Source organism: Zerene cesonia, chromosome 15 (assembly GCF_012273895.1).
Source record: "Zerene cesonia ecotype Mississippi chromosome 15, Zerene_cesonia_1.1, whole genome shotgun sequence".
In the NCBI taxonomy this organism is placed as follows: Eukaryota; Metazoa; Arthropoda; class Insecta; order Lepidoptera; family Pieridae; genus Zerene; species Zerene cesonia.
This window is the reverse complement of record NC_052116.1, coordinates 6,602,745-6,619,162: the sequence shown is the minus strand read 5'-3', so window position 1 is coordinate 6,619,162 and position 16,418 is coordinate 6,602,745. Positions and strand designations below refer to the sequence as shown.

The 16,418-nt window shown below is 30.7% G+C and overlaps 1 protein-coding gene across 1 annotated transcript in view; it reads left to right on the top strand.

The window, feature by feature from the left end:
- Nucleotides 1-16,418, top strand: part of LOC119832506 (voltage-dependent T-type calcium channel subunit alpha-1H-like) — an 86,205-nt gene that overhangs the window by 16,964 nt on the left and 52,823 nt on the right. Inside the window, exon 2 of the mRNA XM_038356168.1 lies at nt 1,447-1,539. The gene's annotated coding sequence lies outside the window, so the exon portion shown is untranslated. The remainder of the gene's footprint in view (nt 1-1,446; nt 1,540-16,418) is intronic.

Genomic DNA, 16,418 nt, shown 5'->3' with positions numbered 1-16,418 from the left:
AGTTTATTTGAGAATTCAAATACGTAGCTTGCGTGTTTCTGATTTCTATTTGTATTAAGTTTGTGTCAAGAAAATTACAGGGCGGTGGTTTTTCTTGAATAATTGATTTTCTCATTATGGCGCGAACAATTACACGACCTCAAAGGGAATTTTATCCGACGCGGGATTAAGGTTTTTGAAGTACCAGTACGTTATCAATTATTGCGGCAATAAGCTTGCATTAGTTTTTTGATTCAATATTATTAAACTGTGTTTAATTAATCCATTAATCCAAAATATATTTCCTCGCCGGAATGTATCTTTTTTGGGGCAAATACTCTTAATTATGGGCTAAATGAGGATTACCATCAACAAAAATATTTTGTATTTATTTATTATGTGTTCTACAAACTAAACTGTTTTACTTTCTTTTGTTTGTGTTTACTGTACTAAAGTACAATGTGTGTACAAATACAAACAAAACAATAATACCTATCTTCCTACTAATATTATAAATACAAAAGTAACGCCGTCTGCCTCCGGGTTAGGTTAGGGAGACTCATTGAGAATTTTTTTAATCATACACATATATGCATTAGAATAAATAAAGCTGTCATAATTTTCTACTAGACGCTCGTCCCGGGTACGCCCGGGTATCAAGATTATTATATATTATATATATATATTTATTATATATATATATATTATTATATATATATTTAACCCGAGGGAGCATTTAATCGGGATAAAAATTATCCTATCACCCAAGTCAGCTTGTGTATGATGTTTGTATACCAAATTTTATAAAATTCGTTTAATAGTGATCCGTTCAGCGTGATTGACGGACAAACATCCAAACAAACAAACTTTCACATTTATAATTTGTGTGATTAGTTTTTAATAGATTTTCAGCATTGCTAATAATTTAATTAACGGAATACTTCAGACATCTGATCAATACATAGTACAATAGAAAAAAAATCAATATAAAATATAACATGCAGATTCAACGATCGTATACCAATAACTGACATTGCTCTGTGAAGCTACTTGAAGTTATAGTATCTGAAACCTTCACATTCTTAGGTTCTGTGTTGTGTATGGGACACGATTAAGTATATTTTTCACTTTTTGATTTTCGTCACTTGCACCGATGATCAATCTTCTTTGTATTTGCCAGAAGCAGCATTGGTTTTCAAGTGACTTGAAAATAGGAGATCTTTTTTGTATTTGCTACCCAATAACTTTTTAGCTTGCCATGTCCTATTTAAATTTGGTCTAACAATCTGAGGGCGGCATAGTTTTTTGTTAAATTTAACTATTCGTTTATAGTGCCGATAAGAGAACAGATTTTTCATTAATTTAGTGATACTCGTCAAAACAAATCACCAAATAATATACCTATATTATATTTGACAATATTTACGAAGAGAGGAAACGCTGTTTATTCCAATGTTTTTGTTACAGATTTGTGTCCTGTTCAAACGAAATAGGATCGTGGATATTTAGTGGAGTGTTTATTTTTCTGCAAGACTTGATGCTCAGTTATATTTAGTTCTGGTAAGTATACTGTATATATTATTTATTGGTCCTATATTTTAATGGTTCATGCGTGTAGTGAATACTTGACATATTTTGCCTGAAATGTCTGCTTTATAGGTACGAAAAAATTAAATTTTTCTGAAACAAAAAATAATGTAGTAGAGTCAGCTACTTATAAACCTTTTAGAATTTTACCTGTATGTGACGAAGCCACTTGTTCTCTAATCTCACTTAAAATCCACATGCATAAGATCTCCATAATTTTTCATACGAAAATACATTAATATGACATATAATATGTCGACGTACGGATTAAAATGTAATAAAAAGACGCCCTGGAAATGAATTTTATTAAAACATCATTACAATGAACCTGCATCTGCATTTTGTAAAAACTACACTCAGTATTCATATAAATATAGCCGCTTTTATCTATATAACATTGAAACGTGTAATGCAACACAAAAGCATTGTCAACTTATAATCGGGACGTGATAAAACCGCGATAACATCACTGGCCTACTTAACTGCCTGGAGTTATGTATCTTTCTTTGCTAAATGAATGCACAGTTAGCAGATGTTCACTGTGAATTATGAAATCAAAACAGTTTGTATAAATAAAAGCTTAACGTTAACATTGTTATGACATTCTGCCTCGTGTTTGTTTACGATTTAATTCGAGTACTGTTTCAATCAATATTGATGAAGTTCAACAGTCACGCGTTAAATTTTACCAACTGTTTTTCACTTTATACTAGCGAACTGGGGCGGTTTTATTGACACAGTGTTTGATTAACTTCTTTAATATTTATGACAATCTTATTTTTGGATCTAATAATCTTTGGATAGTTATGACAATTTACAATATATTATGATGTGTATAAAGTTGTTTTCCCAAATTAATAATATTCAAGCCCCGTTATTCAGTAAGTTAATCAACTAACAAAAATATCGCAACACATTCGCATATTGCGTTGGCTTTTTGTGATATTTATGCAATGTAAACAAAGGAAAGTGCGATAAACATTTCACTGTGTCAAACCTAGGGCCATTTCACTTCCCCATGCAAAGAAATGGCTTCCATTTGTAAAAATGTAGTTGAATTGCTAGGCGACGGCCCCTGACAGGAAGATGTCACCGAAAAACATTCTCATGAATACGAAAATATTTCGTTTAATTTTGCAAAAACTTCCTACTTAATAGAAGGTTCCTACGCATTCCCAAATAACATTACTTGAATATGTAAAAAATTCTTTTGCTTGCAAACTTGCTTTGACTAACTTTTACTATGTTTCTCTGTTGATTATTTCAACATGTTATATAACGAATAATTTAATGAAAACATTGTAAAAATAATGCTTTATTTATTAATTGTTTGATACTTCAAATAATCAGTAATTTCTTTTGAAATTAAATAGTTGCCGAACGAATAATCTTCACCTTGTTATTAAAAATGAGACGATTTAAAAACATTTTTGTATAAATTATAAATAATGTAAGATATATCGACGGATTTTTTTTTCGAAGATTTTATGTTATATCTAACAAAATCTGGATGCTTAGAAGGATTCGCAAAGATTTCCGCCTAAATTGATTTTTTATCTAAAATAGATAAAATAGTATTTTGATGATTATTACATCTTTAGAAACTGACCAAAATTCCATGACAAAGCCTAAACCTACGAGTATGTGTCACGACTTTTTAATAAAGTATATTAATAAAGTGCATTAATTGTGAAATATATGTGATGTGATTTATACAATTAGTTATAACCAACAATAATCTTATAATCATCCTATAGGATTAATATCTATTAGCTCCACATAACTTTCATAGACTTATTCTTACATTACAATCGATGCGAAATCGGCTCACGGAGGCGTACACGGCAAATGTAATAGGTATTTTATGTTATCAATATCTAATTCGAGATTTCTTAATCTTCTTAAGCTGGCTTTTATTGCAAATGAAAGCGAAATATTTAAAAGTTTTTTATATTTCTTCACTAATCACGTAATTTTAAACGGATTTACCTGTCAATGACATTTACCTAAATATAAACGGTATTTTGAGACGCTTTGTATACCAATAAGTATGTTAATTTATAGTGATAAATATAATTTTCTTCCGAAGCCTATGACAATAGAATAAACTTTTTAAAGTCAAAAGTAAGATAGTCTGAATGTTTTTTTCGGAAGCACCACAAATACGTTTTCACTATTACGTCTAGTCTCTCACCGCTCCTATATTACTTGTTAAAGCATTTTATTCGGATTTTCACTTCAGTGAAGCAGGGCTTAGATAAAATCTAGGCTACATTTCTGTTCAATCGCACGCGTGGACTAATCTTCATGCTTTGGCTTCGTATTTGATCTTGTATTGGATCGGGAAAAGATTTTGAAGCAATATAAAAGCTGTGGATAGTGGGAAATTGGAAGTTGAATTACACAAACAAAGGAGTCTTATCCCCTTGAGATATATTGAAGTACATCTATTCGTCATATTCTGGTGAATATCAGATGAATACAGTCATAGATATGTTAGCTTTTATTGACAAACTTTGGTCCGTACCACTTAAAAAAAAATGATTTTCATTACGTTTTCAGAATTTGAACTATCTATTTATAACAATTGTATAAACATAAATACAAAAATCTTTCCTTTGTGTGATATTAGCATGCCATAATTAATTAAGTTTCAAGTAGTATTAAAATTATGCTACAAAGAAGAAGTTTTGTTCTCTTAAAACTAGTTGGACGTGAAGTAATTTTAATCTTAAATAACTCAGCTAAGCTATGGGAATTATTCCTTGATTGTTATCTAATTTAACATTCTGTGATAGTTGGTAAAACAATTAATTCGTTAAGCTTATAGTTACGATAACAATAATTTAATCTTAAATAAGAAATGCATCTCAAATATAATTGTATGCTTCTCGCTGATGTAGTAATCAAAAATAAAGCAGAGATTTCAACAAAAAATTATTCTATTATCTCGACTTCTTTACGAATAAATACAAAATACCAATGGAATCCTTTTGTTGTCTCTTCTATTGTGGTAGATTCTCATTTGTGATATTTTATAAACCATAGACGCAGCTGGATTCTAACAGAAAATATTTCATTAAATCGAACGAAAGCCACCAATTAGCGTCACCAAGCGACGTCAATAAGCAATTGGTTCTTAACGTGAATAAAGGTGTTGTAGGTGCACATTATAGGGCTGTTACGTCTTATATTTCTTACTTGTTTGCTTGCTTTTATCCAGAAATCGAGATTATGCAAAAAATTAATTCAAAATGTTATTTTCCTCAAGTGGTTTTATAATTTTCATTGCATAATAATTTCATTTTTCCTCAATTTTAAGTACATTTATTTTTGTGATATATAAGATTGTATATTTTTAAAAATGTAACTTTCTTTTCTTATTCTATTTCTTACGCTACGTTATTGATGGTCTGAGCGTTATTACCAAGGTGCCCTAGAATTTATCAAGGCAAATAAAAAATGTCTCTGTCTGGCAGGATAAGACCTCGTGTTTGATGTGTGACCGACTCCAAGCAACAGGACACATTTTGTCGATCAGCTATTTTGTCATGCAGAAAGTCGATCATAAAACTGAGTCAAATTGTAGACTTTTAGACGTAGAAGGTTATTTTCTATCAATTGTTTGTTTCTTAAAATGTGAACGTAAATAGAAGCCGAAGTAGATATGTGTATTTTTCGTTTCACATTAAAATGAAGCATTAATTCGGTGTAATTCAATTTGTAAGTGAAAAAATTGTAGCTTTATATTGGTCCTCAAATATGGTTTAATATTGAGGACTGGTTATAAATACCAAGCTAGTACGGGATATTTGTTAAACCTTGTTCTATGATAAATAATTATTTACTACACTGTCACTATTCAACACACTGCAATAACATACTCTTCAATTTTCTAATTATTTTCAATTTATAACTGAATTTACACATTAAGAGATCAGCAATCAAATCAATAGTTTCAAATTTATATAACAAAAAGAGAAAGTAAAAATGCTGAATACAAGAAACCCTAAAATTAAATATTCCGAAGCTAAAGCCTTTATAAGGGATTTTTAAAGCAATTTGTTCATTGTATTATTTAACTCGACGCTTTCAAAGCTTTACAATGAGCGTGGTAATGAGCCAACTTTTTAATATCTAAATGTACGTACTTACGTGAAATGGAAGAGGATGGAGACCTTTCGTTTTATTTTCAAGTTATTTTCATTGATTCACGTCATATATGGCAACCCAGTGGCCCGGAGACAGTAATCCTGGTATTATGTAAGCAATTTTGGCATGTTGCCATGCATTGACAATTGAATCGTTGTTGTTATTCCTAACTTTCAAGGCTTAATTAAAAATAACCTTTTTTGCTTAACTGAATGCAAGGGTATCGATGAAATAAACGTACCATACTTTGCTGATTTTTTTTTGTGTAGAATGCCTCTTCGCACATAGGGTATATATTTGTTATGAATTAACATACAAATATTAAGAAATCTACCGTAAAATATTACTTTGTTAACACTTTTAATTACAATATGAATATCTTCTTAATATATAAAATTCTCGTGTCACAGTTTTCGTTGCCATACTCCTCCGAAACGGCTTGACCGATTCCTCTGAAATTTGGTAAGCATATTGGGTAGGTCTGAGAATCGGCCAACATCTATTTTTTATCCCGATATTCCTACGGGATACGGACTTACGCGGGTGAAACCGCGGGGCGCAGCTAGTATAAAGTAAAATTATACGAAAATGCTTATTTATGTGATAAAACAAGCATACTCATAACTATCAAAATAACTCGTCGTTTACGGACTTCCATGTTTTTGCCATATCTTTAGTACATTCTTAAAAAAATATATATTGTAATTCTTTCAAACGCAGACATGCTATCTCCACGCGGAACAAACTTAACTATTGCATCATCGATCAAAATTTCTTAACATTCCCTCTTCAAGATTTGCCTTTGGATGGCTGTTGATTCAATCTTTGAAAAATGACCTGACAGAAAAATGTGGAAGCGTTTTCCGATTTTCTAGACTGGATACTTCATACAAATAAGTGAACCTATTTCAAAAATGTGAGCTTTCGATGCAACTGCTCTATTGTAAATTTTCGTTTTAATACCTATTTTTACTTCATATTTTTATCTATATAAAAATTATATAGAAATTGATGTTTTTTGGTACACAAATTTATTAATCTCTCACACTAAATTAGTTTATAATTCAAACTTTTACTCATATGTGAATTTCATAATTGTTTATAAGGAATAAAAAGCAAAATAATGTTAATTTGCAATTATTTCTATGTTTTATTTATATTAAATGTTAAAAATGAATTTAGTTGACATTATAGCTGAAACTTTAGTTCTTAATCTCGACTCGATTTTGATTGATCTTATAAAACAAATTTTAAAGAAGAAATAGTACTAATACTATTTTATACTTATTATATATATCAAGTTTAACCGCATCTCTATCGAATTAAATATTAAATTTGCCTTGTTCTCAACCCAAAAACAAATTTATAACCGATTTTCGTATTTTATAAAATTTTATTTACGAATAACACTTAATGGTTCGGTAAACAAAATTAAATGCTATGCGATTTAACAGCGCCAGAAAAGCTCTGTTGTTTGTACTTTGAACAGCGATGCGGGTTTTACCCTGAAAGGGTTGATAATTTTTGCTAAATAATTTTTTGTTTGGTAATTTTTTTAACTACACAATTTATGTTTCGGGAGGCAAATTAAATTGTATAATTAAAAAAAATAATTAATCGTTCTATGAAAAAACATTGAGATGTAATGTTAAGATTTCAATATCGCATTGTTTTTCATGGAGTTTCTATTACCTGGAAATATGATTTTCAATGTTCATTGTATACGCTACCGATTACGTTTATCCTCAATACATTAAGAAAAAAATAACAACATATAAAATTATAATTATTCGTCTGACACAGGCTATAAGGTGGATTATGGCCTGAACCCTCATAGGAGGCCCGTGTCCCAGCAGTGGGAACATATATGGGCTGATGGTGTGTGTGCGTGTGTGTGTCTGACACAGGAACATTTTAACAATATTTGTTCCATATTGTATAGATATATACAAACGCACTATCCGAAAACGATTGGATATTTTCAATTTCCACCGCTTAATTATTCAAATAAGTGTAAAAATGATTTAAAACCAAGTAAAGTGAATATATTGTACACATTTTTACCCTCGGGAATAAAAAGGAACGATAGATGGAGAAATGAAACACGATACTAATTTGGCAGTGGCTTTGTTTAATAATTAAAAATACTTCTTAATAACTGCCGGGAGGTATTTCTATTGTAAATGGAATCGTGAGTTTCAAGTGGTTCGTTGTTCGGGAATAATTTATAAGTGTATCTTGAAATATATTAAATATAGGAAATCTTTCAGGAAGAACAATGTTTTACAAGTTTATCTTTCTGTTAAATTTAAAAATAAAACTCCTTTTATATACATACATACCCAGTATTTTGGTATGTAAGTAAAGGCTATTTATATAAGCGTATATCTATGTATGATTTTTATATCATTAAGCTAAAATCCTATCATTAATAAATTCTCTGACACAATAGATTCTATGAAGAAAATTACCTACTTATGTGTATATGAATATTGGACGGCTTACCTACCTCTGTGTTGTTCTGATTGAAGATATAAATCACCACTCTGAATAAGACGCCAAACACACGTAGCGTACATAATAATGTTTGTATGTTCAGCCGACTGGTACACTTGTTTACATAGACCTGCTATAAGCTATAATACTGAAGTGTTTGCTCAGATTTAGCGAACCGAGTAAACTTAACTCGACAGCGACGCGACAATCTTGCGTATTTATATGTTATTTACACGTGGTTTCATACTTTTTAATTCTTCTATTATCATAAATTAGGACCATTGGGCGCATTTTTATATATTTAAAAATTGTATAACAGCGTGAAACATAACGTATATTTCAGGCAACATAATTCAGTAATAAGGATTCAATAACAACATAATACTCACAGATTAATCGTGGCATAAATTTATCATCGTATTATTATAGATTTATATGAACGTTATCGTTCAATGTTGTATTTAAATCGAACGCTGATTATTTGCGAAGCCCGAACTTAATCCCATATTTGCTGAATAAATCCTTTCACCAAAAATCACGTATAAGCAACCTTTCAGTTCCGTCCAACCAAACTGTTTTGTCAATTCCATTTATATATCTAATTTTATTTCTGTGCAAAGATATTCGTTCTTTTACGACTTATATTACAGCGACTTGCTTTCGTAATAGTAATTAAAAAAAACATAAAAATTGTCATCAAACATTCAAGGAAGGCTATAAATTATTTAACATGTTTATTTCCCTTACGTCTTAGATGCAGCTAGCCAAGACCAGCAAACACCGTTTGAACTGACATTCTGCTTCGATTGATCGCAATCCAACTTTGAATTCTCGTTTGGTATCGCATGTCTAGATATAGGTACCTAGTATTTGAATTTAAAAGACAGTTTAAGTTTTCCAAAAAATTAATATAAGCGTCACATATATACTCAGAGGTTGTAACCAACCTCGCAAGTCGCATGAAAATATGAAAGGAATTTATTACATTGACAAATTTCAATTACCTAAATGTACCTGTATTAAACAATATTGGTGTACTTTCAAGTTTTCTTCATAAAATAGTAAATACTGTATAGAAATAGGTGAATTTAGATTTTTAATTTAGCCAACGTAAATTTAATTAAATCGCTTTCGAAAAGTATACTGTTACGAGTCGAAAATCATGTCGAGAGTAATTGTTATATTGTCAACGGCTTTTCTAAATACAATATTGAAGGAATGAGATTTTATGAGAAATTTGAATCATTCAAGTGTCTTTACAGCGTTTATTGAATAGTCAAAGATAAATTTGTTGAATACCAAAGGATCCTCCGTGAAATAGAATATCATTGGATCGAAATTCATTTGCGATTCCTCAATGACTTAAAATTTCTAGTTATACATAATTTTCTGTTTGTGACATCAAAGAAAGCTTTTGTTGATTTGAAATGTCCTCGAAACTGCTTCGTAAAATTATTTCAACGCAAAAATTTCACCACCTCATCTATTATTTATTGCACTAAACAAAAATTAATTTTTTGTTTTATGTATGAGAGACTTTAAATACGTAGCAACGTAAGGAATTATTCAAATCTATGTATGATAATGATACCACAGATAACATAATACGATGATACTAACCTCCTTATGAACCAATTAATCAGGTCAATTAGATTTTTTTTTTTCGGCTTTGTTACTTGATAACTCCGTGGGCTTTTAAGCATTGGCGTTATTCTTTTGGTATTTAATAGGAAAATACTGTCATTTGGTCCTATTTTAGTCTCTGCTGTGATGCCTCCCGCAAAGGTGCGACGATAAAGTTTTGTAGAAAATAATTATTAACACACAGAAATTGATTGCATACTTTTTTAATTGATGAAAAATTTTGTATTTGCATATGAATTTGTATTATTGAAATACTGTTTAATGTATATATCATACTATATATGTACAAATAATATTCGAATTTGAATAATTGAGTAACAATAGCTTTAACAAAATTTCAACTGTTTCAAAACGGACAGTTAATTTATTTAACTAAGTACTAACAAAGTTGTTAGAAAGACAGAACTTCACAAGGCAATTCATCCACTATAACAAACAAGAAACAGCAATAACATTTAAATCCCTAATGAGAATACACGTGGATGTAACATCCTAAACGCCAGTTGTCACTTAGCAAAAGAGGTGCCTACAATGTAGTCCCGGCGCGGATTGCTTTAGAACTCTGGATAAGCCAAGCGTTGATATAAATAGTTGTCTCAGATGTGCAGAAAATACAAAGCATTTATCTAGACAACTAGACAACTATTAATTTAAGTTTTCTACTCGTTCTCCACGCTGAAACCTGACAAGTTAATGATCTGTAGCTCGAAAGTTTGTATTGTATTTGAGCGTAGTTTGAGTTTTCAGGCTAACTGATTTTTACTATTTGGCTACCTCTGTTTCATCAGCTCAATTATTGTTGTGTAAATACTGATATTCCTTCTTATTTTAGTTGTAAAAGTAAAGACTGTAATTTTAGCGCAGTGATAAAACATATAGCAGCAATTAACATATATCTTTATCATATAAACGACTATATTTCAACTATGTCAGGAGTGTTTTAGCTTGCTTAATTAAAAACAAACTGGCACATATTCTTGAATGGAATTTTTAATTGAACCTGTGGCAACACCGACACTGGATAATTGGAATATCGTAACATTTTCAATTAACTTTCGCCAAGTTCAACAATAATCATGAGAACGTTTCAAAGTTTCAAATATCCAATCAAAGAAAATCTGAAATAAACATTATACGATGTTACACACAATATTAGCAATGATTTTTTATACAAGTATTAATTTTATTTCTTTGTTATTATTTGTATTTTATTGCTTTGTATTATTTGAGTGTCAGAGTTTATGAAACAGCGAGAATAACTTGTAAATACGATAACGAAACCAGACAAGCAGGAGACGGAGATGTTCCGGAGTGATCTCTCCCAGACAACCCAAAAAGAAGTGGAGGATGATAATAATATATTTTATAGTGTCTAATAACAAACACTTTGTTCGAAATGTACGTATTTAACAAAAAAATATTGGGCATATTCTAGGTAGGTAGATATCTTAATTGCATGTATTTAAGATATTTTTAAGAATCGTGGCGATCATAAAGAACATAATATAATTATTAAATATTCATTTTTAGATTTTTAAATAGATTTATAAACCTATTTAGACTGACATATTTTATATTTTTAAAAATAACACACACCGAAATTTGCGCTTTTTGCTGCAAAATCACTAAATTGATGTGATGATATTAAAACAATGATAATTTATGAAGATAGAAGTACACTAGATGGGCCAATTTTTCTCTTCATCCTCCTAAGTAAGAGAAATTGCCCATTTCACTCGTTTTCGTATGTGCTTTATTATTTGCGTGTCAACAACTTGGTACTGCACAAAGTAATTTCAACTAACCCATGTTTATTAGCAAAAATAACATCGCGTAAGCATAATAAATATTGGAACACGACCGTTCATTATAAAATTTCGTGTGCGCTTTTCGTTTGAACAAGCGGTAAGAAAACAAGTTCATCTGCACTAAAGCGTTTTATTAACCAGTATTAAAATATTATTGACCGATGGTATTCAACCTTCGACTCAGCTGTCAAGGTCATAAGATCTATGAATACATACTGGATTCGAAACATACACACGCGAGCATATCCTATAACGTGAAACGTGTATTAATTTAGTACTTCGTTTGAAATATGAGTTTATGTCTATAAATTTCCTGTCGATACACTGCTATTGGTTTATTTTAATTATCAAGGTTGGAGCCACAGCGGGAAGCTTAGGGAGCTGAGGCAGTTTATAATAAACGTATTTTTCTAACACCTAGTAAAATGTTTATTGGATCTTGCGTATATTGATGCAAATATGACAGACACTGTCTAGCCTATAGTCTTTGGTTTATATGAAGCTTCGACGCATGCTTTGATTCTCTTTTCCGATAGGAGAGATATTTCATAATATTTTACAAATTCATAAATAATTATACGCAATAAATTCTTAAATTAGCCACGACGGATAAATTTTAATAGAACAATTTTGTTAACAATGTTGTTGTGGAATAGTTATTTAGTTTCTGGGACTAACATTAGGTTCTAAGAAGCACTCGCTAGCTACTGAACATGGTAACTGAAAACTAAAACTTTATTATAAAAATCCAACACTATAACGTCTATTGAGTAATATTTATTACATAGAGGAATACAGAAAATCTACAAATACATCAGAAAAGTAAAGTGACACTGAATTTTATACATCGTCCACCCTCTGATGTGCCATAGAAGTTATTGGGCACTCAGAAACCTCTGTGACCGTATTACTCATATAATTTATATTCCATCCACGCTGTAGCAAATTCTGAGATGGTTCTGGGATTTATTAGGTAGTCTTATTCCACGCATGTATTGAATCGTTCAGGCCAAATCATCTTGCATCGATATTAGTCAATATAGAGTGAGTAAGCAATTTACTGAGTACTGTGTATCAAGCATTTCCGCGCTTTTATTATCCAAATTTCTTTCAAGAGTAACGAACACGTGTTGCTGAATATAAATACTTTAGATGAGCAAAATTTTATTCAAGGTATTCGTATAAGGAAGTGGAATAGGGTAGATGCAATTTTAAATGCTCCTGATCGTTTTAAACGCAAAAGTTTCTGGATATATATTTAAATGGCAATACATAGACAAAGCTGTTTCAAAATTCAATATGCTTTATGAAAATTGTTTAGTATCAAATTCCCATCAGAGACGCAGACAATACAAACTAGCTAACGGGTTAGTACCTACCTACAATAATCTCAATTCTATATACGTATCATTGAGTGGTAATTGATCTTAATTAAATTCGACATTGTCATATTCAAATTTGTTTTAACTCTACACTTATAAGTTAGTTGTATTGAAACACATAAGCCCTGAAGCCAATTTTAACAATTTTGTTGTTGCCTAACTTTGTTTTTGGACTTAAGAACTAAGCTTTTGTTCGCTTCAGCAAGTATACTTTGTATACAGTAATATGTAAAGTAAATGTTGACGACGAATTTCATACTTTTTATGAACAGATTATGTAGCATCCGTCGTTTTCATATAATAATAGTAGTTTACGAACAGCAAGAATATTGTGGTACCTTCAACAACAACAAAATTGAACTGTGAATGTAGGCGTAAAAAACATTTACGTTATTTAAAGTACACAAATATAATATATATCTACTAATATAAAATATTTTGTATATTTTTAATTCAATGTGGATAGATAAACAACTGATTTAGAATCCAGGTTTTTTTATTCCATTGTCCCGAAAGCGTGCGTATAAGTTGTAAAATATTATTTAATAAATATTAAATACCACTAATTACCTTGTGCTATATCGTAACGTGTACAATAGAAAGACTCATATCGATTATCGACATAACATGCACTAAATGGCTATAAAACGTGATCATCACGATTATCGTAGCTTATAACAATCACGCGAGTAAAAAATCGAATTATACTCTCTTTGAAATAATGTTTCAAACGAATAGATTGTATAAATAGCAAATTTCAAAAAGATACTACAATGTATCAGTTAATTTCTTGTATATTTTTTCTATAAACAAGCGGAGTTAGAAATGGAGCTTCGCGCCATTTCACCTTCCTGAAACGATAAATAGATTATCTCGGCGTTCCCATTTCAAACTATCCAGTATCCAGATAGGTAACTCGCATTTCTAATTCTGTGATAGAATTTAATACTGTTATTTAATTATGTGTCCAATTAAATCAGGATCGAAATGCCGAGAATTTTAATTGTTAATTAAAAAAAATTGTCTCATTAGAACTAATATCGTAACTCTGGCAAAATTAAGTGTTTTAAAAATTAACAAATGAATTTGCTAGTACAGTTAAGTATACTAAATACAGAGTTTTAATGCGTATCCCTTAAACCATATTCAGGAACAAAATTGTCATTTTTCAAATTCCATAAACATTTGTGAGCAGATTTTCCATGCCACAATACGACAGACAACGCGGGAGGAAAACACTTTTAAATAAATGTAGCGTGTTCCAGTTGAGGAATAAGGCCACAGCCCTTAACCGAGCATCTTTTATGAGGATGCCTTCCCGAGTCATTGTGTTGCTTTGAAATAGGTAAATACTAAATGTGAAAATCAGGTCGGCTTTGCCGTTGAGGGCACTTGAACATTGTTCGTACACTCGCGATTTTGAAGTGAAACTGCGCTGTAAAAAAGTATAATTGAAATCGGCTGAAATGAAGCCGAATCAGTTAGGCGTTCACGAGTGTCATCATTAAAAGTTTTCACGCCTTCGAAGAATATTCTTAACGCGTACTGAACAGCAAGAGTGGAAAGTATTTTTTATGGTCCTTAACTGTAGTTTTATTTTGTATAATCTGCCTTCTGGATTCACTCTCAAAACATTCAAAGTTTGTTGATGCATTTAATTAGTGTAAACATTACATAACATTCAATATGTATTATGTTTGCCGCAGTTAATTTATATATTCTATAGCTACATTTCGTTTTTGCAAACTTTAGTCCTCTCCCATGCATCGAAAATTGAATTTAAGAATTGTTGCGGCAAATTTCCATTTTTTCTACAACTTGTGCTAATAATAACTCGCATTGATACCATTTATTTTGCATAAAATACATTTCTATTCTATAACAGTAGTCATTTCAATCGTGCCGACTGAATATGCCGGAATTTCCATGTTTGAACAGTATGGGTACGGGTGTTGGGCGTACCTACATGTACCCGACACGTTTGCATGCTAAGGTGCCTTGTCTCATATGTAGATTTTATGAGATCAGGATGGAAATACATAGTAGTATCATTCTATTTAGTGCAATATTTTTTATAAAAATAATTGATGATGTGTGAGGATGGGATATAAATATTTCATGTGTGGTATTCAAGTATACTTCGACACAGATTTGGTTTCTTACCCCAGTTCCCAGTTTATTCCATTATTCCTTTCCTTAACCCTTTTCCCTTTATTGCGAGCAAAGTATTTGCAGAGGCCCTGCAGATGTTTCTGTCTATGTTCAAGAGTGCTGATGATCGATTGCCATCTATACGACATATTCTCTTATAAAGACAATATTCAACTTATATTTCTCAAATCTCTTCTAATATGTAGGATGCATACTGCTAAACTAATACACCAACGCTCTATTAACTTTCAAAGAAATATACATTAAAAATAGATCATGCCTCTACTAACCATGTAGATAATAAACGGTCTGTAAAGCTATAAAATATTATTCTCATAAATTTACTAAAATAGAGCATGTTTGTCATTCAAATTCGAATTGTATGAGCTAATCTATTAAATAACCAACAAATGATCATCACGCTTATAATATATTATATAATAGACTAGCTGACCCGGCAAACGCTGTTCTGCCTTACTCTTATAATTTAGGGGGATGAAAAATAGATGTTGGCCGATTCTCATAGATACCGGATAAGCACAAAAAATTTCATCAAAATCGGTCAAGCCGTTTCGGAGGAGTATGGCAACGAAAACTGTGACACGAGAATTTTATATATATAGATTATAATGAAAACATACAATAATGTACAATAATCTTGTATTATAACTTTTCGTAAAATAATTCGTATAAAACGTGTCGACTGTTTGAAAAATCGTGTTTAGTTTTGTACGAACATAGTTTATTTCCTTTTCATATGTTTATTTTACAAACCGAACCATCCATTGTTAATCATTATTGTGAGTAGCCTAAAATTTTTCTTATCACCGAGAAAGCTTCTATTTTATTCTAACTGTACCCACGATCTTTTCTTTCTGTATTAACTAACTAAATATACATAAAGAGCATGTATTTTAACAAAGGTAGCGCAAATAAATATCTTTTTCACAAACGTTACATTAAACGTTTTCATTTTCAAAAATAAATTAACATAATTGCAACCAATCATCCAGAGATCACGTCCGGAGTCACTCATTCGAACTAGAAAAAAAATCTTAAATCGGTTCACAATTTCCAAAAAAATGATTTTGAAAACATACACGAGAAAATACTTTAAATACATGCAGACGAACATAAAACCTCCTCCTTTTCGTTTCTGGAAGTCGGCTAAAAACAAAATGCTTCACCTCTATCTTTTTATTTTAGTTTATATTTATGT